The sequence below is a fragment of the Chlorocebus sabaeus genome, chromosome 10, assembly GCF_047675955.1.
Source record: "Chlorocebus sabaeus isolate Y175 chromosome 10, mChlSab1.0.hap1, whole genome shotgun sequence".
Classification (NCBI taxonomy): Eukaryota; Metazoa; Chordata; class Mammalia; order Primates; family Cercopithecidae; genus Chlorocebus; species Chlorocebus sabaeus.
Genome location: NC_132913.1, coordinates 93,836,041 through 93,859,020, shown reverse-complemented (window position 1 = coordinate 93,859,020; position 22,980 = coordinate 93,836,041). Strand labels below are relative to the sequence as shown.

Below are 22,980 nucleotides of genomic sequence, written 5' to 3'. Positions count from 1 at the left end.
CTTAGCCTTTAGTTTCACTTTAGTGCTGATGTATTTCATCCTTCCTCATTTCACAAATGAGGAAACAGATCTTGTGATTTATTCATCCCAATCTGATTCCTTTAAGAAGCCCATCCCCCACTAAGCAAGACATGGTAGAATTCATTTGAAAGAAATCCTCCTCCAGGTTATGTGGATTCCGCCTGCCTTTCACCTGCCCTGCACCAGGCTCTCAATTTCTGTTAATTCTTCATGCAGCCCGTGCATCTGATGTGTAACAGTGCAGGATCTCCCTCTTCAGTGTGCTCTGACTGCAGACCCTGCTCCATTTCTAAGCAGTTGCTCTTGCTTCAGCTCTGTGGTGATGTAATCTTACGAGCAGCTTTCTAGGTAATCTTCCCCCTGGTTTGATCTGGCCCCCTGGACCTCACACCAGTATATTGACCAGTAGGCTAAGTTCTCAGGTCTGTCTTGACCTTGGCAATGAGAATAGATTTTTTAAAAATGTTTATACGTCTTGATTTCTTCATCTAGATTATGTATTTCTTGAAACAAGTATTATTAATCTTCATTTTCTTCCCCACACTACCTAATACAGTTCCTGGTGATAAAAATATTAGTTAATTGATTTAATTTATTCCCTGACCACCAATACAGCCCCCACATTATATTCTGAGTGAGCAGAGTAGGCAGCTGCTGGCGTGATATAAATTTAGAGTTTAGGAAAGCTCTCCCAGCCCCAGGACTATTTCCCTCTGCCAGGATACCTAAAATAACCACATTACTCACTCCTTTGAGTCAAGGCCTTGAAAACTCTTGTTAAAATGCAAATGTCATCTGGGAGGGATAAATTGAAGCTATCAATGCCTATTAATAACATAGATTATTATTAGCTTAGCAGAGAATAAGAAAGATCTAGAATATAGAAGGGCAGGCTTAAGAAAGCCCCCAAATTTAGGACCCAGTGAAAACAAGAACAGCATTTTGGCAATAGGTGGATGCATACTGAAAGAAATAAGGATCTCAGAAAACTAAAATAAGATGAGAGTAAAAAGGGACCTGTTATAGCACAAAAAAAGATTAATAATAACAGCTAATTTTTTTTCAGAGATGGGGTCTCACTATGTGGTCCAGGCTAGAATGCAGTGGCTATTCACAGGCACAATCACAGTGCACTACAACCTTGAACTCTTAGGTTCAAGCGATCCTCCTGCCTCAGCCTCCTGAGTAGCTGGGACTACAGGTCCATACCCAAATAACAGCTAATATTTTAAAGTACGTACTCTATGCCAGATAGTGATCTAGGTGCTTTGCATGTATTTCCTCACTTTTTGTTTTTTCATATGAGATAGACATAATTATTCATCACTTTCACGTGAAGAAGCCAAGGTAGAGAGCTATTAATTGATTATGGCCGGGTGCAGTGGCTCATGCCTGAAATCCCAGCACTTTGGGATGCTGAGGCAGGTGGATCGCTTGAGGTCAGGAGTTCTAGACAAGCCTGGCCAGCATGGCAAAACCCTATCTCTACTAAAAATATAAAAATTAACTGGACATGGTGGCCCACACCTGTAATCCCAGTTACTTGGGAGGCTAAGGCACAAGGATCGCTTGGACCCTGGAGGCAGAGGTTGCAGTGAGCCAAGATCCTGCCACTGCACTCCAGCCTAGGTGACACAGTAGGACTCTGTCCACACAATCCCCCCCACCCACCTAAAAAAAAAAAAAATCAAGACATTGATTTGTCCAATGTTAGAAAGCTAGTAAGGGTGTGTACAGCTGGAATTTGGACAAGCTCTCTGGCTCCAGGATCTCTTTGTTGAGCCTCTGTGCCACAGGGTCACAGTGTTTGGTTATTGCTTTCATTAATATGGTCCTGACCTTAATCACAGAAAGGTGCTGTTCACTTATTTCAATCTCCCTTATCTACATTTACTCGTCTCCCAGGCCTAAAGACTCTGTCGTTTAGTATGTCTATTCCTTTCCATTTCTCCTACAACCTAGCTCAAGTTCCCTTTATTTCTTTTCTAGAAAGCAATCACTGTATGCCAGGCACCATGATATCTTATCTCATTTAAGCTTTCAATGAAATACTAACAATTTCTACATGAAGAAACTGAGGCACAGGAAGGTCAGTCACCTGCCCCACTTCCCAAAGTCACTCTATCTATATTACTCTTGGGATCTGCACCCCAAAGTCTGACTCCAGAGCCCATACTCATATTTCCCATGTGATCTAACTACCTGGCTATCCTAAGAGCTTCCTACCTTGCCTCCCTTTTGCTGGTCTTTGCTTTGCCCCATCCCCACATCACAAACAATAAAGTCTACTTTGTTACTTTGTTCACACTGACTCCTAATCTGTCATCAAGGCTATGGATGCTGAGACACCCACCTCATGCCACTCCAGGCATAAGTACCTACAGAAAAGTCACTGATACATTTGATTAATTTTAAAAAATGTTGGCGGGGCACAGTGGCTCACACCTGTAATCCTAGCACTTTGGGAGGCCAAGGCAGGTGGATCACCTGAGGTCAGGAGTTCGAGACCAGCCTGGCTAATATGGTGAAACCCCTGTCTCTACCAAAAACACAAAAATTGGCTGGGCGTGGTGGTGCATGCCTGTAATCCCAGCTACTCAGGAGGCTGACATGGGAGGATCACTTGAACCCATTTCACTCCAGCCTGGGCAACAGAGCAAGATTCCATCTCAAAAAAAAAGAAAAGGAAAAGAAAGTGACATAGGAGGGATAATAGGCAATTTAGAGGCTTAAAGCCAACGAAAAATATTTGAACTTAATCATTGTTAAAGAAATACTGGGCTGGGCATGATGGCTCACACCTGCAATTCCAGTACTTTGGAAGGCCAAGGCAGGAGAATCACTAGAATCCAGGAGTTCGAGACCAGCCTGGGCGATATAGTGAGTCTCCATCTCTACAAAATATTTAAAAATTAGCCTGGCACAGCAGTGTGCACCCATGGTCCCAGCTACTTGGGAGGCTGAGATGGGAGGATCACTTGGGCTCAGGAGGTTGAGGCTGCAGTAAGCCACCCTGAGCAACACAGCAAGACCTTGTCTCAAAAAGGATGGAAGGAAGGAATGGAGGGAGGGAGGGAAGGAAAGGAGGGAAATAAAGAGAAGAAAGAAAGAGAGAAAGAAAGAGAAGAAAGGAAGAGAGAGAAAAAGAGAGAAAGGGAGGGAAGGAAGGAACGAAGGAAGAAAGGAAGGGAAAGGAGGGAAAGAAAGAGAAGAGAGAGAGAGAAAAAGCAAGGGAGGGAGGGAGGGAGGGAAGGAAGGGAGGGAAAGAAAGAGAAAAAGAAAGAGAAGAAAGGAAGAGAGAGAAAAAGAAGAAAGGAAGAGAGAGGAAAAAAGAGAAAGGGAGGAAGGGAGGGAGGAAGGAAGGTAGGAAAAGGAGGGAAAGAAAGAGAAGAAAGAAAGAGAAAAAGAGAGAAAGGGAGAGAGGGAGGAAGGAAGGAAGGAAGGGAAAAAAGAGAGAAAGAGAGAAAGAAGGAGAGAAAGAAAGAAGAAAGAGAAAAGAAAGAAGGAAAGAAAGAAAGAGAGAGAGGAAAGAAAGAAAGAGAAGAAAAGAAAAGTCAGGAAGGCTGTTCGAATTTTTTTTTTTTTTTTTTTTTGAGATGTAGTCTCACTCTGTCACCCAGGCTGGAGTGCAGTGGTGCAATCTCCGCTGACTGCAACCTCCGCCTTCCAGGTTTAAGCGATGCTCCTTTCTCATCCTCCCGAGTAGCTGGGATTACAGGCATGCACCACCACAGTTGGCTACTTTTTGTAATTTTAGTAGAGATGGGGTTTCACCATGTTGGCCAAGCTGGTCTTGAACTCCTGACCTCAAATGATCCACACACCTCACCTTCCAAAGTGCTGGGATTACAGGCATGAGCCACAGCACCCAGCCTGACGTGGCATTATTTCTTACCTATTGGTTTGGACAAAAATTTTAAGATTGATACCTAGTCTTGGAGAGAGTGGAAAAAGTGGTCTTTATAGACTATAGTTTGGAAAGTAAATTGGTGCAGCTTTTTTGTAGGGCAGTTTAAGATTATTCACCAAAATGTAAAAAGCACATACTATTTGACTGAACATTTCTATTACAAAAAAATGTCCTCTATGGACATAGTTAAACAAGAATAGCTGCTCAAGGATGTTCACTGTAGCAATTTTTGGTAAGAAACCTCAGTTACTGGTAAGCGGGTCATAGAAAATAAATTGTGATGTCATGAATACATTTCCAAAGATTATCTATACTAAACTGTAATGGTCCCCAAATTAGGTTATAATCACCAAGAAAATATTATACCTAATATTTAATATATTGATGTATTTTAACTCCCCCTTCTTAAATCTACTTTTATGTATGTTTTAAAGTGCACGTGATAGAGTAATGTAGTGGTGTGGGTATATGATTTATAAATAAATATACATATGTTGGCATTAAATGACAAAAAATATTTGTTGTTGGGAATGCAGTAATTCAAATTTGTGCTGGAGATTGATATGCAGGGTAAAGATCAAATGCCATAGCATGTCACCCATACAAGGCCTTCAGCAACAGGGCTTTCAATTACCCTACTTCTCTCACCTCCTTTTCCACTCCTTTTTCTCTTCCCCAACCCAAGGCAGCATATGGCCCAGGAAACCAATTTACTCATGGGTTCTTAGTTATGTGTGTCTCTTGTGCTCCTACATGTTTTGCTGGGTGTACCAAGAATTCAAGGCCTTGACTAATCTTTACCAGGGCCATTTCTCAGGGTTGTGTCTGAAGCAAGCAGCCTTCAGGGATGAGCCAATGTCTCCCTCTGGGACAAAGAGCAAGGATGTGGGGCCCCACTCAGAACCCTGGAGTGGGTATGAAGATTATTTTAAGCTGAAAACATTAGAGATTCAATAGATGCAGAAAGCCTTGTTGGAATGTCCCCTATCTGACTAAATGCAGCAACTTCTAGGAAATGAGGCTACCATAAACTCCCTCTTTGGGGTGGGCTTTACCCCCAGAAAAAAAGGCCAAGAGCACATCTACCATAAATACTCTTTCCACAGGAGTTATATGGCCATGGAGAAGATGCAAAAGACCGCTAGTGCCCACATAAACAAGCTTTATCACCAGCTTTCTTATCTCCCAATTTGTTCCCCAGAAACCAGTTTGCTTTTACCATAGAAGCCCTTTCTCCTCCCTCACTTTTCCTTACTAAGTTAGGTATATGCACCTCTAACTTTAACCATTTAATGAAGCTAGCTGCTTCTTTAGTTAATTGACATATGCATACAAATAAAACTTTTTTTCCTCTTGTGAATCTGTCTTTTGTCAGATTAATTTGCAGGTCCCCATTTAAAGAAATTAAGAGGATAAAGGAGAATTTTTCCCTCCCTGACAATGCTCATGTTGCTTGCCATGATATAGATAATATAGCCTTTTGTAACTTATCCAGGAGTCTCATATCTTTTGCCAACATCCAAGAAACCATAACAAGCTCGGTAAATAGTGTGTAAGTAGATTAAAGATAAATCTTAGACTCAACAATGGAGCATTTTCCTCACTTCTATTACACTACCCATAATTCCCTTAGCTTGAAATACCTTTTCTCCAGTCTTTGCTTCTTTGTGACTTCTTTTTTTACTCTCTTTTATGGATAATATAGTTTTTAAATCCATTTGTTTCCTACTGACTTTAACATTATACTTTATATATTTATTCTCAGATGAATTACCCTTAGGTTATGCATAGGTTTCCCTCTGAAAAGTTTCATCAGTATCTCTTTACTTCTCTCAAACTACAAAGACATCAGAATGCTTTAACACAAATCATATGTCCACTTTTTCCATGTTATCTATTGCCAATGAAAAGAATCAAACTCTGTAAAATATCTAAAGAAGTTTATTCTTAGCAAAATGTAAGTGACCATGGCCCAAGAGGTCCTAAGAACATGTCCCCAGTGTGGTTAGGTTACAGTGCTTAGTTTTATATGTTTTAGGGAGACCTAAGACATCAACCAATACATGTAAAGTACACATCGGTTTGGTCTGGAAAGGTGGGACAATTAGAAGCAGTGGGGCTTACAGGTCATTGGTGGATTCAAAGATTTTCTGATTGGCAATTGGTCAAAAGAATTATTATCTGAAGACCCAGATTTGATAGACAGGAGTGTCTGGGTTAAGATAAGGGGTTGTAGAGACCAAGGTTCTTGGTAATGTAGAGGAAGCCTTCAAGTAGCAGGCTTTAGAGATAATAGATGGTAAATGTCTCTCATCAGACCTTAAAAGATGCCGGATTCTTGGTTAAATCTCTTCTGGCTCTGAAAAAGACCTGGAAAGGGAAGAGGATTCTTTACAGAATATAAATTTCCCCCACAGGAGACAGCTTTGCAGGGCCATTTCAAAATACTTCAAAGAAATACATTTTGATGTAAAATACTTAGATACTTTCAGGGCCTGCTCCCTGTCATGTGATGCTTTACTAGTCAGGTTGGAATTTAGTATCTATTGCTACAAGTAATCTATTTTGTCTTAAGAGCTCTGTTTTAATGTTAATGCTGATCAGTTGTGCCTGAATTCCAGAGGGAGGAGAGTATAATGAGGCCTGTCCAGAACCCTTTTACCATTATGACCTGACATTGTGTTTTTTGTTTCGTTTTGTTTTGTTTTCTTTCAGGTTTCTAGGGGTCCATTCAGTTGGATGGGGAGCTTAGAATTTTATTTTTTGGTTTATATATTGGTGTCTTTTAATTTTACCTCGTTTTTATTTCCCTCTGCTTTTATTCATTTTTTAATTGTTTTGCTTTGTTTTTGCTAAAATCAATTATTCAGATTCACCTCATGCTTACCAAATGTTTTACTCATCATTACATCATGCTTCCCAATCCTTCCTTCTAGGTTGAATCCCTTTCTTGTATTGAAGTATATCCTTTAGTAGTTCTTTCATCAATGGCCTGTACATAGTACATTATTTCAGCTACTTTATCTAAAACACCCTTATTTCATCCTCACTCTTTGGAGACCATTATAGCAAACATTTTTAAAACTTTAGTATGCATAAAAATAATCTGGGAAAGTTTGTTAAATGCAGTTTCTCAGGTCCCTTTGAGTTCTATTTTAGTAGTTTTGGAAGGAAAGGGCCAGGAATCTACCTTTTCCACTAACTCTTCAAGTAATTCCGATGTTACTATGTCAAGCCCACACTTTGAGAAGAAATTAGGCTATACACAGAGATAGCCATGGAAAAGATTTTTTGTTTTTTTACATTTTTAAATAAAAGTAACACATGCTCATTAAAGACATTTTAGAGCAATAGAGAAATAGGGAAGAAAAAGTCACTTAATTCTATCCAAATACAATTACTGCTAGTATTATGATATAGAATTGATCCTCACCGTACAGAGGATCTGCAAATGCAGATTCTGTATTTGCAAATTCTGCCTACCCCTAAAATTTATTTGTAACCCAAAAATCAAAACTTGTGGTCATTCATGGACATGCAGACAGCAATGAAAACTTTGAGTCATCTGCCCAACCTGTGGATGTTCCTAACTGACATCAAAGAAGGGCCTGCCCTGCCTTCTTGTTTCAGCTCCCATTCAGATGTGATCAGAGGATGCAGAAGGTAGCGGGGCAGGGCAGAGTAGTGCAAGAAGCTCCAGCTTCAGGGTCAGTAATACAGGGGCAGCCCATGCTGACATTTATTACAACAGCCTTAGGGAAGTCTCTTAACACTTTTGAACCTCATTTTTTTTCCTTTGTAAAATAAAGAAAATAAAATATACCAAGATGACTTGTTTTTAGGATTTAAGATTATAATCTATGTGAGATATGTGATATGTGTGTGTATCTATATATCTCACATAGATATGTGTATCTATGTGTATCTATGTGAGATATATAGATACACACACACACACATATTTCCCCTAGAAACAATGACTCAGTGTTCACTAATTCAGTGTTCACAGACTTTATGGAACACAACTATCATCATGAGAATCAACCATATTTCCTTCTAGACTTGTTACTATGTGTAAATTTTATGCAACATTGCTGTTGAGATTTATATGATACATTTATTACCCAAGGTTCGCTTCTCCCACTCATGATCCTCTTCCTCTAATGTGGTAGTTTCAACCTGGCTGCACATTAGAGTCACCCGGGAAGCTTTAGAAAACATTGATGCCAGCCAGGCATGGTGGCTCATGCCTGTAATCCCAGCACTTTTGGAGGCCAAGGCGGGTAGATCACTTGAGGTTGGGAGTTCAAGACCAGCCTGGCCAGCATGGTGAAACCCTGTCTCTACTAAAAATAGAAAAAATTAGCCAGGCATGGTGACAGGCGCCTGTAATCCCAGCTACTCGGGAAGCTGAGGCAGGAGAATCGCTTGAACCCGGGAGCTAGAGGTTGCAGTGAGTCAAGATCACACCATTGCACTCCAGCCTGGGCAACAGAGCGAGACTCCATCTCAAAAATAAATAAATAAATAAAAAATAAAAAAAGAAAACGTTGATGCCCAGACCGGATTCACAGACATTCAGATTCAATTGTTACAAGGCCCAGGCATTAGCTGCATTTAAAAGCTCCAGATTGTTCTAATGAACAACCTGAGGTCAAACCTCTGTTTAATCTATTCGGAAAGGAAGCCACTGGTCTCAGTGCACTTTGGAGTCATCCATTTGGCAGCCCCCTCTCCCTAGGGTATCCTGCTCCCCCACTCCCTATGGTGTCCTGCTCCCCCACTCCCTGCTCTGTTCTTGCCATAGCCCTTTCTTCTGCTTGTCAGCACCTGGAACTCAGGTCTACTGTCCTTCCTGGGGCAATGCTGCTATTTGTCCCACTGATCTGGTGGAAGGGTGAGGTAGGAAAGGCCCTACAGTGCCTTTACTGACTCACCTCTTAGTCTCCTCACAAGAGTGTCCCACAAGGCTGGAAGAGAATAGCAGGTTTTACTGGGAGATTGGAGGCGAGGAAAGGAGACTGCAGAGCAAAATAAAAACTGCCAACAAGGCACCAAATGTGATTGCTTCAATAGTCGAAGGAAAAATCACCACCACTACCCAAAAAATCACCCAGACCCCTGCCTTCTGCCCTCTTCATTCCTTATCAATCCACAGGACACACCCTTAATAGGATGTTTCCCAAAATATGAGTTACTGAGTCTAGAATAACATTCCATAAACAATGGAAAGGGATCTCTCTACCACTGTGAGATAAACATATACTTCTTTTTTTCTTCCTGACAGTTCAGCAGGTAACCACTGAATCAAATGCGTGCACACACACACACACACACACACACACACACACATGCACAGAGAGAGAGAGAGAGAGAGAGAGAGAGAGAGAGAAAGAGAGAGAAATTCACAGATAAAGCACATATCATGGATGTAGAGAAACATTTTCCTCAGCGTGCATTAACATTGCTCCCATATATATTGAAGATAATCTTTGACTTTATTATTCCAATAACTTCAGCCTGGCCACCCCACAACTATTACTTACACTCCTGCTTAGAAATCCTTCCCAGAGGCCTGTTGGTGTTTAATTGTCCCATTTATGCATCTTTTTTAATCATCACAGCCACATGCCTCAATAGCCATGCTTTGGGTGCCACAAAGAAATAGCAAAGCATTCATAAAATCTTTGCCCAGTCCAATGTCCTGAAGAATTTCCCTTTTGTTTTCTTCCAGTAGTTTCACAGTTCGAGGTCCTACCTTTAAATCTTTCATCCATTTTGAGTTTATTTTTCTATGTGATGAGAGATAGGGGTCTAGATTTATTCTTCTGCATATGGATATCCAATTTTCCCAACTCCATTTATTGAAGAGGCTATCCTTTCCCCAGTGTATATTATTAGCACCTTTGTCAAAAACTGGTTGGCTGTAAATATGTGGATTTCAGATTTCTTTATTCTGTTCCATTGGTCTATGCGTAAGTTTTTCTACCAATACCATGTTGTTATGGTTACTATAGTTTTGTAGTATTACAGATTTTGATGTCAGATAGTGTGATGCCTCCATTTTTGTTCTTTTTACTCAGGGTTTCTTTGGCTACTTGGGGTCTTTCGTGGTTCCATACAAATTTAGAATTGTTTTTTCTATTTCTATGAAAAATGTCATCAGTATTTTGATAGGGAATGCATTGAATCTGTAGATTGCTTTTGGTAGTATGGTCACTTTAAAAATATTAATACTTCTAGTCCACGAACATAGGATGTATTTCCATTTTTTGTGTGGCTTTTTCCATATCTTTCATCAGTGTTTTGTAGTTTTCATTGTAGAGATCTTGTGCCTCCTTGGTTAAACTTATTCCTAGGTAACATTTTTGTAGCAGGGACAATTTGACTCTCTCTTTTCCCATTTGGATTTCCTTTGTTTCTTTCTCTTGCTCTGGCTAGGACTTCCAGTGTGTGTTGAATGAGAGTGGTGAAATTGGGTATTCTTGTCCTGTTCCATTTCCTAAAGAAAAAGATTTCAGCTTTTCACCATTCAGTATGTTAGCTATAGGTTTGTCATATGTGGACTCTATTATGTTTAGGTATATTCCTTCTATGCCCAGTTTGTTGATGACTTTTATCATGAAGGATGCTGAATTTTATCTAATGCTTTTGCTGTGTCTATTGAGATGCTCATGCAGATTTTGTCCTTAATTCTGTTTATGTGAGGTATCATGTTTATTGATTTGCACATATTGAACCATCCTTGCATCCCTGGGATAAATCCCACTTATCCTCACGTGTTACCTTGTTGATGTGCTGTTGGATTGCATTTGCTGGCATTTTGTTGAGGATTTTTACATCTATGTTCATCAGGGATACTGGGCAGTTGTTTTCTTTTTTTGTCATGTCCATGTCTGGTTTTGGTATCAGGGTAATGCTGATCTTATAGACCAGGGGGTTTAGAATAATTCCCTCCTCTTCAATTTTTTGGAATCGTTTGAGGAAAATTGGTGTTAGTTCTTCTTTAAAGATTTGGTAGAAGTCAGCATGAAGCCACCTGGTCCTAGGCTTTTCTTCACTGGGAGTCTTTTTACACTACTGGTGGGAACCTAAATTACGAGAGTCATTACAGAAAGCAGTATGGAGACTCCTTAAAAAACTAAAAGTAGAACTACCATAGGATCCAGCAATCCCACTATTGGGTATTTATCCAAAGAAAAGGAAATCAGTATATTGAAGAGATATATGCACCCTCATGTTTACTGCAACAACATTTACAATAGGCAAGATGTGGAATCAACCGGTGTCCATCAACAGATAAATGGATTAAAAAATGGTATATATACACAATGGAATACTATTCAGCCATAAAAAGAATAAAAGTCTATCATTTGTAGCAACATGAATGAGCTGGGAGGACATTCTGTTAAGGGAAATAAATCAGGCACAGACAGAAAAATACCACATGTTTTCACTCATATACAAGAGCTAAAGAAGCTGTTCTCACCCATATGTCCATATGTAGGACCTTAAAAAGTTATGCTCGTTTAAGTATAGAGGAGAATAATGGTTACTAGAGGCTAGGAAGAAGGATAAAAGAGGTTGGTTAATGGATACCATATTACAGCTAGATAGGAGGAATAAGTTCTAGTAGTCTGTAACACTGTAGGGTGAATATAGTTAACAATTTATTGTATATTTTTAAACAGCTAGAAGAGGATTTTTAATGGTTTCCAATACAAATTAATGATAAATGTTTGAGGTGATGGATACGTTAATTACCCGAATTGATCATAACATACTGTATATATGAATATGACACACAGTGTGTATCAAAATATCACACTGTCCCCATAAATATGTACAATTATTACATGTTAATTAAAAAATAATAATTTTTAGGCCAGACACAGTGGCTGATGCCTGCAATCCCAGCACTCTGGGAGGTCAAGGCAGGCAGATTACTTGAGGTCAGGAGTTCAAGACCAGCCTGGCCAACATAGTGAAACCCTGTCTCTACTAAAATTACAAAAATTAGCCAACATTGTGGCAGGTGCCTGTAATACCAGCTACTCGGGAGGCTGAGGCAGAAGAATTGCTTGAACCTGGGAGGCAGAGGTTGCAGGAAGCTGAGACTGTTCCACTGTACTCAAGCCTGCAAGACAGAGCAAGACTCTGTCAAAAAAAAAACAATCATAGAAATACCAAAGCATTGAAAACACTTATTTCTTTCCTATTACAATAAATCATTTTCTTAGGGCATTTCAAAGACTAGCTTTTGTCAGTAGTAGAAGGCAATATGAGGATGTATTATCCTCCCATTTAGACCACTTCTCTACTCACCTGAGGGTGGGGTGATGGAGATGAGAGGAGAAAAATGAAGGCTTCAGCTCTTCTTCTGTATGTTGTGATTCTGAATTTTAACACAGTTTTATATTTTAATATATTTACTTAGCATTATAGCATAAACACTTTCCCATGCTATAAAATAGAATTTTTAGTAGCTACAAAATATTTCATTGAATAGATATACAATGACTACTTAACTCTTCCCCTATGTGTACATTAGGTTTCCCTCCAATTTTTCATTATCTTAAATAAGGCTGCAATAAACATCTCTCATATATAACACTTTCCTTATAACTACTTGCTGAGGATGGATGCTTAAAAGTAGAACTGCTGGGCCAGGCACAGTGGCTCATGCCTGTAATCCCAGCACTTTTGGAGGCAGACAAAGGCAGATCACATGAGGCCAGGAAATCAAAACCAGCCTGGGCAATATGGTGAAACCTCGTCTCTACTAAAAATAATTAAAAAAAAAAAATAGCCAGGTACGATGGCGTGCTCCTGTATTCCCAGCTACTCAGGTGGCTGAGGCATGAGAATCCCTTGAACTCTGGAGATGGAGGTTGAGGAGAGCCAAGATCGTGCTACTGCACTCCAGCCTGAGCAACAGAGCAAGATCCTGTCTCAAAAAATAATAAATAAATAAATAAATAAATAAATAAAATCAGTTTAAATAAAACTAAATAAATAAATAAAAGTAGAACAACTAAACTGGTGCTGTAGCATGTGTCTGTAATCCCAGCTACTTGGGAGGCTAAGTCAAGAGGATCCCTTGTGCCCAGCAGTTTGAGACCAGCTTGGGCAACATAGTAAATTCTGCCTCACACATATATATACCTTTTGACCAGTAGGGTTTTTTTTGTTTTGTTTTGTTTTGCTTTGCTTTGTTTTTGAGCTGGGATCTCATCATGTTACTCAGGCTGGACTCTAATTCCTGGCCACAAGTGATCCTCCTGCCACAGCCTCCCAAGTACCTGGGACTATAGTCACATGTCACTGGGCCTGGCTTTCTTTTCTAAATTCTTTTTTTTTTTTTTCTATTATACTTTAAGCTCTAGGGTGCATGTGCACAATGTGCAGGTTTGTTACATATGTATACATGTGCCATGTTGGTGTGCTGCACCCATTAACTCGTCATTTACATTAGGTATATCTCCTAATGCTATTCCTCCCCGCTGCTCCTCCCCACAATAGGACCTGGTGTGTGATGTTCCCCTTCCTGTGTCCAAGTGGTCTCATTGTTCAATCCCCACCTGTGAGTGAGAACATGCAGTATTTGGTTTTCTGTTATTGCGATAGTTTGCTGAGAATGATGGTTTCCAGCTGCATCCATGTCCCTACAAAGGACACGAACTCATCCTTTTTTTATGGCTGCATAGTATTCCATGGTGTATATGTGCCACATTTTCTTAATCCAGTCTGTCACTGATGGACATTTCGGTTGATTCCAAGTCTTTGCTATTGTGAATAGTGCCGCAATAAACATACGTGTGCATGTATCTTTATAGCAGCATGACTTATAATCCTTTGGGTATATACCCAGTAATGGGATGGCTGGGTCAAATGGTATTTCTAGTTCTAGATCCTTGAGGAATTGCCACACTGTTTTCCACAATGGTTGAACTAGTTTACAGTCCCACCAACAGTGTAAAATTGTTCCTATTTCTCCACATCCTCTCCAGCACCTGTTGTTTCCTGATTTTTTAATGATTGCCATTCTAACTGGTGTGAGACAGTATCTCATTGTGGTTTTGATTTGCATTTCTCTGATGGTGAGTGATGATAAGCATTTTTTCATGTGTCTGTTGGCTGTATGAATGTCTTCTTTTGAGAAGTGTCTGTTCATATCCTTTGCCCAGTTTTTGATGGGGTTGTTTGGTTTTTTCTTGTAAATTTGATTGAGTTCTTTATAGGTTCTGGATATTAGCCCTTTGTCAGATGAGTAGATTGCAAAAATTTTCTCCCATTCTGTAGGTTGCCTGTTCACTCTGATGGCGTTTCTTTTGCTGTGCAGAAGCTCTTTAGTTTAATTGGATCCCATTTGTCAATTTTGGCTTTTGTTGACATTGTTTTTGGTGTTTTAGACATGAAACAAATGCAAGAACATACCATGCTCATGGATAGGAAGAATCAATACTGTGAAAATGGCCATACTGCCCAAGGTAATTTATACATTCAATGCCATCCCCATTAAGCTACCAATGACTTTCTTCACAGAATTGGAAAAAACTGCTTTAAAGTTCATATGGAACCAAAAAAGACCCTGCATTGCCAAGACAATCCTAAGCCAAAAGAACAAAGCTGGAGCATCATGCTACCTGACTTCAAACTATACTACAAGGCTACAGTAACCAAAACAGCATGGTACTGGTACCAAAACAGAGATATAGACCAATGGAACAGAATGGAGCTCTCAGAAATAATACCACACATCTACAGCCATCTGATCTTTGACAAACCTGAGAAAAACAAGAAATGGGGAAAGGATTCCCTATTTAATAAATGGTGCTGGGAAAATTGGCTAGCCATAAGTAGAAAGCTGAAACTGGATCCTTTCCTTACTCCTTATACAAAAATTAATTCAAGATGGATTAGGGACTTAAATGTTAGACCTAAAACCATAAAAACCCTAGAAGAAAACCTAGGTAATATCATTCAGGACATAGGCATGGGCAAGGACTTCATGTTTTCTAAATTCTTTTTTTTTTTTTTTTTTTTTTTAAAGAAAGTTTTTACTAACAAAAGTTTTTCTTAATCCACATATCAACTTTAGTATTAAATAGTCCCAGGGTTTCATTTATGAACACTTATTCCAGTTTAGTTCTCTTAAATTTATTTGCTTGTTGTGCATTTATGTTTAAAAAGGTAACTGCACTGGAAAATGAAAATTTATAGAGTTTTATCATTAGGTCAGAGTTTTAAAAAAAAACAAAAGATAAGGATTTAAAAATCTCTATCATTAGGGCATGACACCTTTTTCAGAACAAGGATAATTTGCAGAAATTATACAAAGCAGATTTTCATCAAGTATCAATTATTTAGCGATATTTTATTTAGCTGAAATGTTATTTCACTTGTAAAAACTATCTCTGGTTACAAAAAAATAATCAGAAACCTTATTAAATTTAACCTGCTTTTACAAATGTCCTAAGAAGTCTTAAGCTAAACAATGTTTAAGTAGGAAAACGATAATTTAAAAATAGTTTGTTATACTATTTCTGTGGTTTATGTACATATATTAACTGGTCTCTTTGATAGGAAACATGAAGAAGTTTATCACACTAAGCACTGTAAAATAAAGGCAAGAGCTAATCTTCTAACAAAAATAGTCTATGCAACAATTGCAAATGTCAAAGCTATTATTTAGTGGTTAATTGCCTGCTACAATATATAAAACAAAGTACATTTACTAGATTGTTTTTCAGTTTGCAGCTGCCCTCCTGACATCCCAAATAAGGAATTCCCATAAGTAAAACCTGCAGTGCAATTCACGTAGTGGTTAGTTTCAGACCACGCCTCCCCCTACCATTATCCTTGTTCTTCCCCACCACCCCCAAATCCTGCAGTGGCACCATGTAATTAAAAACACTAAGTACCTGGGGTTTATGCCTCAGAGCAAGACATCATTTGAGTAATTTCAAATGATGTACAGCTCCTTCATGTAAAAAAGATGTTTTGTGGTCACAATTACTTCAAAAAGTAATTATATTCAAATAACCTGACATAACATGCCTTAGCAATTACAAAACCACGATTTTGACACATGGCAATTTTTAAGTTAGGCAAATGTGAAATGCTAAAAGATGTGAACAGCTATTCTTCTGTTTAAGTTAGAGCGCTGCAAAACTCAGGTAATTACTTTATTTTTTTCAGTTAACATAACCAGCCCACGACACAGCATACTAAATCACAAAGTACAAATCCAAGGAAGTTAATACCTTTACTAAGTCACAAAACTTTGGCAAATCAATACTGTACTCTTTTATAATGAAACCATAATTTTGTTGGAGTCATGTTACTTCAGTGATAATTTTTCACTCCAAAAATATTTAACTACCAATTCAAAACACTGGTTTTTAATGGTGGTTTATAGCAGAGTAAGGTATTTTACACAAAATATATTTTAAAACTACACAATTTCTCCTTCTAAGTGAGCTCCCTTGTGCAAGCTGTTGAAGTGTACAGCAGCAGGGCAATCGGTGTCTATAGGAGGTGGCTCTGCTCTGTTCTGGGGTTGGTCCAAAGTCAGGTGGAGTTCCAATGTATGAAAAGCTTGAAAATTCTACCTTAAGGAGACTGAATATCAATACCAGTTTCCAAGAAGTTCTTGTTCAGTTTTCACAGAAATACTGGAACCCTCAAAATCAAGATAGTAATTTCAAACAACATTAATTTCAGATGATCCCTTTTATTTAGAGGCCCTGCATCTGTTTAGATCAAGTCACATAGCCTTACACCTACTTATAAAAAAACAAAAAACAAAAAACAAAACCCCAAAATATAGTTGTATTTTTTAAATAACAAATAAATATATAGTCAGCTTGGAGAGACCTGGAGGACCCAATGTTGTCTACCCACTGTCATGATCACTTCTCTGCAAACGCTGCTGCTGCCATTGGAGTCCTGATGGTTCCTCTTGCTGAGGCTGTCAGTTCTTCAGTCCCAGCATTTAATTTATGTATTACCCATTCCATTGCTTCTCGGCCTTTACTGGCGTTTGAGGATATCGTACTTGCCATCAGTCCTTCAAGGTAACTGCTAAGGCTAACGCCTTTCACAGTGATTATGGCTTCTTGAGTCAAAACAGTTCTGTCTGGATCCTGAGGATGTGGTTTGTATATAAGTCTCTCATCTACTGAAACCATGTTTGTAAATGAAGTATTAGTAGATTGAAGTTCCATTGTTTTCTCTACAGGATCAACTACAGAATGTTCTTGCACATATGTTTTCATTCTTGCTGCACCAATAAGAGACTTCACAATGGAAGGCAGTCCCCACTCTGTGCTGAGAAGTCTGTGGCTGTGCAACTTTCCAGAAGGATCTATATGTCTGTCCAACACATCAACTCCAACCACACTTGGGTTCATAGGGTTTGGGTATTTCTGCATTGCAGCTGTTGTAAGTTTCCCATGGGTGGTCAAAGACGTGCTCCGAAGTCCAGATCTTCATGGTGCCGGCACCCTGAGCAATGTCCGGGTAGCACCTAAATTCTTGATAAATATTGGCAATCACCTTTCTCTGAAAGATATGTGTACATTTAGACCTTTACCAGAAACATATGAGACTGGATGTCGGTGATTTTAAAACCAAAAAAATGATGTGATCAGATTTTTTAAAGGTTATGTCTGACTTCGTGTCTGGGCCTAATTAGATGGGGGGGGTTATGGTAGTCTAGGTACAGAAGGTGAGGGCCTGGTAAGAACTAGAGGGAAGGTGCTGGGCCCAGTGGTTCATGCCTATAATCCCAGCACATTGGGAGGCTGAGGTGGGCAGATCACTTGAAGTCAGAAGTTTGAGACCAGCCTGACCAACATGGTGAAACACCGTCTCTACTAAAAATACAAAAATTAGCCGGGTGTGGTGTTGGGCACCTGTAATCCCAGCTACTCGAGAGGTTGAGGCAGGAGAATCACTTGAACCCAAGAGGCAGAGGTTGCAGTGAGCAGAGATCGCACCACGGCACTCCAGCCTGGGCAACAAAGCAAGACTCCATGTAAAAAAAAAACAAAAAACAAAAAAACTTATGCTTCTTTAAGTAGGCGTAGTCACTAGACAACCAGCAAACAAGAAAGACCTTTAAATTGCTGTGAACAAATAACAAAGTTGAAAGGAACCTGGAGAGGTTTCTCCCTCTACTGCACAGTTAGACATCACATATTGTCTGCTGTATTTGCTTGAAGGTTACCGCAGCATCTGAGGATCCTTGAGGATGTTTTCTGTTCCATGAAGATACATAATGCAGAAAGGTCATAAATATGTCATGTCATATTAAAGTAGGAAGAAGCACAGAAAGGCTCAGATATTTTTTACATTAAAGCTTTCATTTTTAAAAAACAAAATACTTTCCTTACTTCATTTCTTATTGCAAAAATGAGCCATGCTCACTTTACTACTTGGAATTGTCATGCTGCTTCTCTCACATCCTAGAGAGCTTTCGCGTCTTTTTGATAGTCCTACAGCCTCAGAATAAATTTCCCTCAAGACCATTTTAGAACCTAAAAATAGCTATAGTGTTAGAGTTACATTTTACTTAAGAAAGGTAATTTTTATAAATCACTTTAAATTGTCCATTTACAACTAACTAGAACTTAAATCTCTATTTTAAAGTTCTTAAGCTTGCTTTATAAACCCGAATACACAAAGCGTATTGACCTAAACCCTGACTCTTGGCTATATTAACTCTAATTATCAACTGCAGCAGCAATTTACTCAACTAAATGGGATAAAATCATCCAAGGAGAAAAAGAGGAGGAGGACGGTGAGATGAGGAGGAAGGGGAAGGGAAGAAAAAGAAAGATGAAGAGGAAGAAAAATGCTTATTTCACGTAGTTTTACCTAATTTGGTTTATCCTTCACTTGTATGGAAATTTGCTTAGAGATTAAAAAATTAAATCTGTCTACAAGGGAAACATGGAATAATATTTCATCACAATAAATTTTAATGCACTTCTTCATCTCTATGTATCTGTCTAAATTGGTTCCTTCATATGTGATACTTCCACAAAAATTGGAAATTATTATTTTTACAACCAGCTCCCTCATTCTTGCCTCGTCCCTGCTACTGTGGAATCTGTTCCACAGTAGCTTCATACAGTAAGTCTCATTTAAGGATAAACCAAAAGTTACAGAGTTTCCAGCACCTTCAAGAACAGAATCAATTTCATCAGCTGATTTTCTGCAGATTAGAACTGGGTTTCCTCTACTACGAATTCCAGTTTTTTTAATCGATAAAATCATACTTTTGTTCAAAAATACTGGTTAGCCCCAGCAAGCCTGCATAAATCTATTTACCCCCATAATATATCTGTAGTGTTGCATTTATACTACTACCAAAGTGATAATGTACTAGAAGAAATAGTTACTGTGTGTGTGTGTGTGTGTGTATGTGTGTGTGTATCTTAAGAGATGAGGTCTCATTCTATCACCCAGGCTAAAGTACAGTGGCATGATCATAGCTTGCTGCAGCTTCCAACTCCTGGGCTCAAGCAAGCCTCCCATATCAGCCTTCTGATTCCCTGGGATTACAAGCACGAGTTGCCCAGCCCAGCTCTAGTTTTTATTACATTAAGGAGTATGATTTTTAACCAAACTTTTAAAGTGTCAAGTATCAGGAAGGCACTTCACTGGCAATGAGGGAAAACAATTGGAAGCTCAGGCACTACAAGGAAAGGAAGAAGGAAGGGATGAAGGGAGAGAGGAAAAGAGGAAAGGAAGAAGGGAGGGAGGGAGGGAGGGAATATAATAAATAGATACCTCATATCTATCATCTATCTATCATAATATATAACTAAATCTAAACAAAGTTCCATAATTTGACCCAGTTGGAAATCCAAAACTTATATACTAAAGAATTTATAAAACAAAAAGATTTTAAAAGGTCTGGTTGGCTTTTGTGCCTCTATAAAACAGGTTTTAACTTAACTTTAGCATTTGTTAAAATATACCAGTTGACAAAACCTCATGGATTTAATCAACACTGGGTTCAAATTATAGTCATACTTGGGAATCACATGAAATTGAAACTTTGTGCTTCCCTATGATCTTGAGAAGGCAACTAAATATAATATAAAGAAAAAAATGGATATGTCTCCCTTTAACTGTAGCCTTGACTAAATTTCCCATAGTCACAGTATCCATTGCTGTCTATATTGCGCATATATACTCTGATACAATAAATTAAAAGTAAAATAAGTTTCTAGTGGTTACAGACTGCCTTGATAAAATGTGACACTGTAAACCCCCAGTTAAAATAGTTAATATGCCCAACATAAGTTAAAACTGGGCCTTCAAGGATTAAAATGTATTATGTATATATATTAAAAACCCAATTAATAAAGGGTCCCCATTACTTCTACATTTGAGAACTGATATGGTTTGGCTCTGTGTCCCTACCCAAATCTCCTCTCGAATTGTAATCCCTGGTGGGAGGTGATTGAATCAGGGGGGTTTCCCCCATGCTGTTCTTTGATAGTGAGGGAGTTCTCACGAGATTTGATGGTTTAAAAGTGGCAGTTTCCCCTGTACGCTCTCTCTCTTGCCATCTTGTGAAGAGGGCACTTCCTTCTCCTTCACCTTTCACCATGATTTTAAGTTTCCTGAGGCCCCCAGTCATGCAAAACTGTGAGTCGATTAAACCTCCTTCCTTTATAAATTACCCAGTCTCAGGCAGTTCTTTATAGCAGTGTGAGAACAGACTAATACAGAGAATTGGTATCGGGAGAGGAGCACTGCTATGAAGATAACCTGAAAATGTGGAAATGACTTTGGAACTGGGTAACAGGCAGAGGTTGAAACAGTTTGGAGGGCTCAGAAGAAAATGGAGGAGTAGTGGGAGGGAGAGCATCGGGGAGAATAGCTCATGGACACTGGGCTTAATACCTGGGTGATGGGATGATCTGTGCAGCAAACCACCGTGGCACACGTCTACCTATGTAACAAATCTGCACATCCTGCACATGTATCCTAGAACTTAAAATAAAAGTTGAAGAAAAAAAAATCCTTTATATATTAAAAAAGAAGAGAAAGTAGGCAGGAAGATATGGAAAGTTTGGAACTTCCTAGAGACTTGTTGAATGATTTTGACCAAACTGCTGATAGTGATATGGACAATGAAGTCCAGGCTGAGGTGGTCTCAGATGGAAATGAGGAACTTACTGGGAACTGAAGTAAAGGTCACTCATGCTATCCTTTAGCAAAGAGACTGGCAGCATTTTGCCTCTGCCCTAGAGATCTGTGATACTTTGAACTTGAGAGAGATGATTTAGGGTATCTGGTGGAAGAAATTTCTAAGCAGCAAAGTGTTCAAGAAGTGCCCTGGCTGATTCTAAAAGCATTCAGTCATATGCATTCACAAACATTATCTAAAACTGGAACTTTTATTTAAAAGGAAAGCAGAGTATAAAACTTAGGAAAATTTGCAGCCTGATGATGAGGTGGAAAAGAGAAACCCATTTTCTGGGGAGAAATTCAAGCTAGCTGCAGAAATTTGCATAAGTAACAAGGAGCCAAAAGTTAATAGCCAAGACAATGGGGAAAATGTCTGTAGGGCATGTCAGAGATCTTTGCGGCAGCCTCCCCAGTTACAGGCTCAGAGGCGTAGCAGGGAAAAATGGCTTTGTGGGCCAGGCACAGGGCACCACTGCTCTGTGTAGCCCCAAGAGTTGGTGCCCTACATCACAGTCACTCCAGCTTCAACAGTGGCTAAAAGGGGCCAAGTCATTTGCCATTGATTGAGCCATTGCTTCAGAGGGTGCAAGCTCCAAGCCTTAGCAGCTTCCATGTGGCACTGGGCATGTGCACAGAAGACAAAAGTTGAGCTTTGGGAGCCTCCGCCTAGGTGTCAGAGGATGTATGGAAATGCCTGGATATCCATGCAGAAGTCTGCTGCAGGGGCCGAACCCTCATGGAGAATGCTACTAGGGCAATGCAGAGGGAAATGTGGGGTTGAAGCCCCCACACAGAATCCCCACTGGGGCACTGCCTAGTGGAACTGTGAGAAGAGGGCCACTGTCCTTCAGACCCCAGAATTGTAGATCCATTGACAGCTTGCACCATGCACCTAAAAAGCCACAGGCACTCAACATGAGCCATGAAAACAGCCACAGGGGCTGTACCCTGCAGAGCCACAGGGGCAGAGCTGCTCAAGGCCTTGGAAGCCCACCTCTTGCATCAGCATGTCCTGGATGTGAGACATGTAGTCAAAGGAGATCATTTCACAGCTTAAGATTTCATGACTGCCCCACTGGCTTTTGGACTTGCATAAAGCTGTGGGCCCCTTTATTTTATTTGACAGGCTTATTGGTGGAAGGGGCTTGCCTTGTCTCAGATGCTGGATTTACAATTTTGGGCTAATGGCGGAATGAGTTAAGACTTTGGGGGACTGTTGGGAAGGCATGATTGGTTTTGAAATGTGAAGAGGACATGAGATTTAGCAGGGGCCAGGGACAAAATAATATGATTTGGCTCTGTGTCCCCACCCAAATTATATCTCAAATTGTAATCCCCACACGTCAAGGGAGGGACCTGATGAGTGATTGGATCATGGGGACAGTTTCTCCCATGCTGTTCTAGTGAGAGTGAGGATTTCTCATCACATCTGATGGTTTAAAAGTGGCAGTTTCCCCTGTGCTCTTTCTCTCTCCTGCTGCCTTGTGAAAAGGGCACTTTCTTCTCCTTTGCCTTCTGCCATCATTCTAAGTTTCCTGAGGCCTCCCCAGCCATGCAGAACTGTGAGTCAATTAAAACTCTTTCCTTTATAAATTACCCACCTTAGGGAGTTCTTTATAGCAGTGTGAAAACAGACTAATACAACAGCTCAATTTTACTTTGTTCTTAAACCTTTAAAAAGGTAGTGGGAGAGTTCGTGATGGATTGCTGTAACCTTAATGCTGTGCTTTCATCCATCAAGGTCCTAGACCCAATATCCAGTGTTATTAAGATTACTGATTCTATCCAATCAACAACTGGTAAATAGTTTGCTATTAAAGATTGGCTAAGAGGTT

At 39.5% G+C, this 22,980-nt stretch overlaps 1 pseudogene; it reads right to left on the bottom strand.

Annotated features, from left to right (window-relative positions):
* Nucleotides 1-15,020: 15,020 nt before the first annotated feature.
* Nucleotides 15,021-17,559, bottom strand: LOC119625304 (PRELI domain containing protein 3B-like; annotated as a pseudogene).
* Between the last annotated feature and the right edge of the window lie 5,421 nt (nucleotides 17,560-22,980).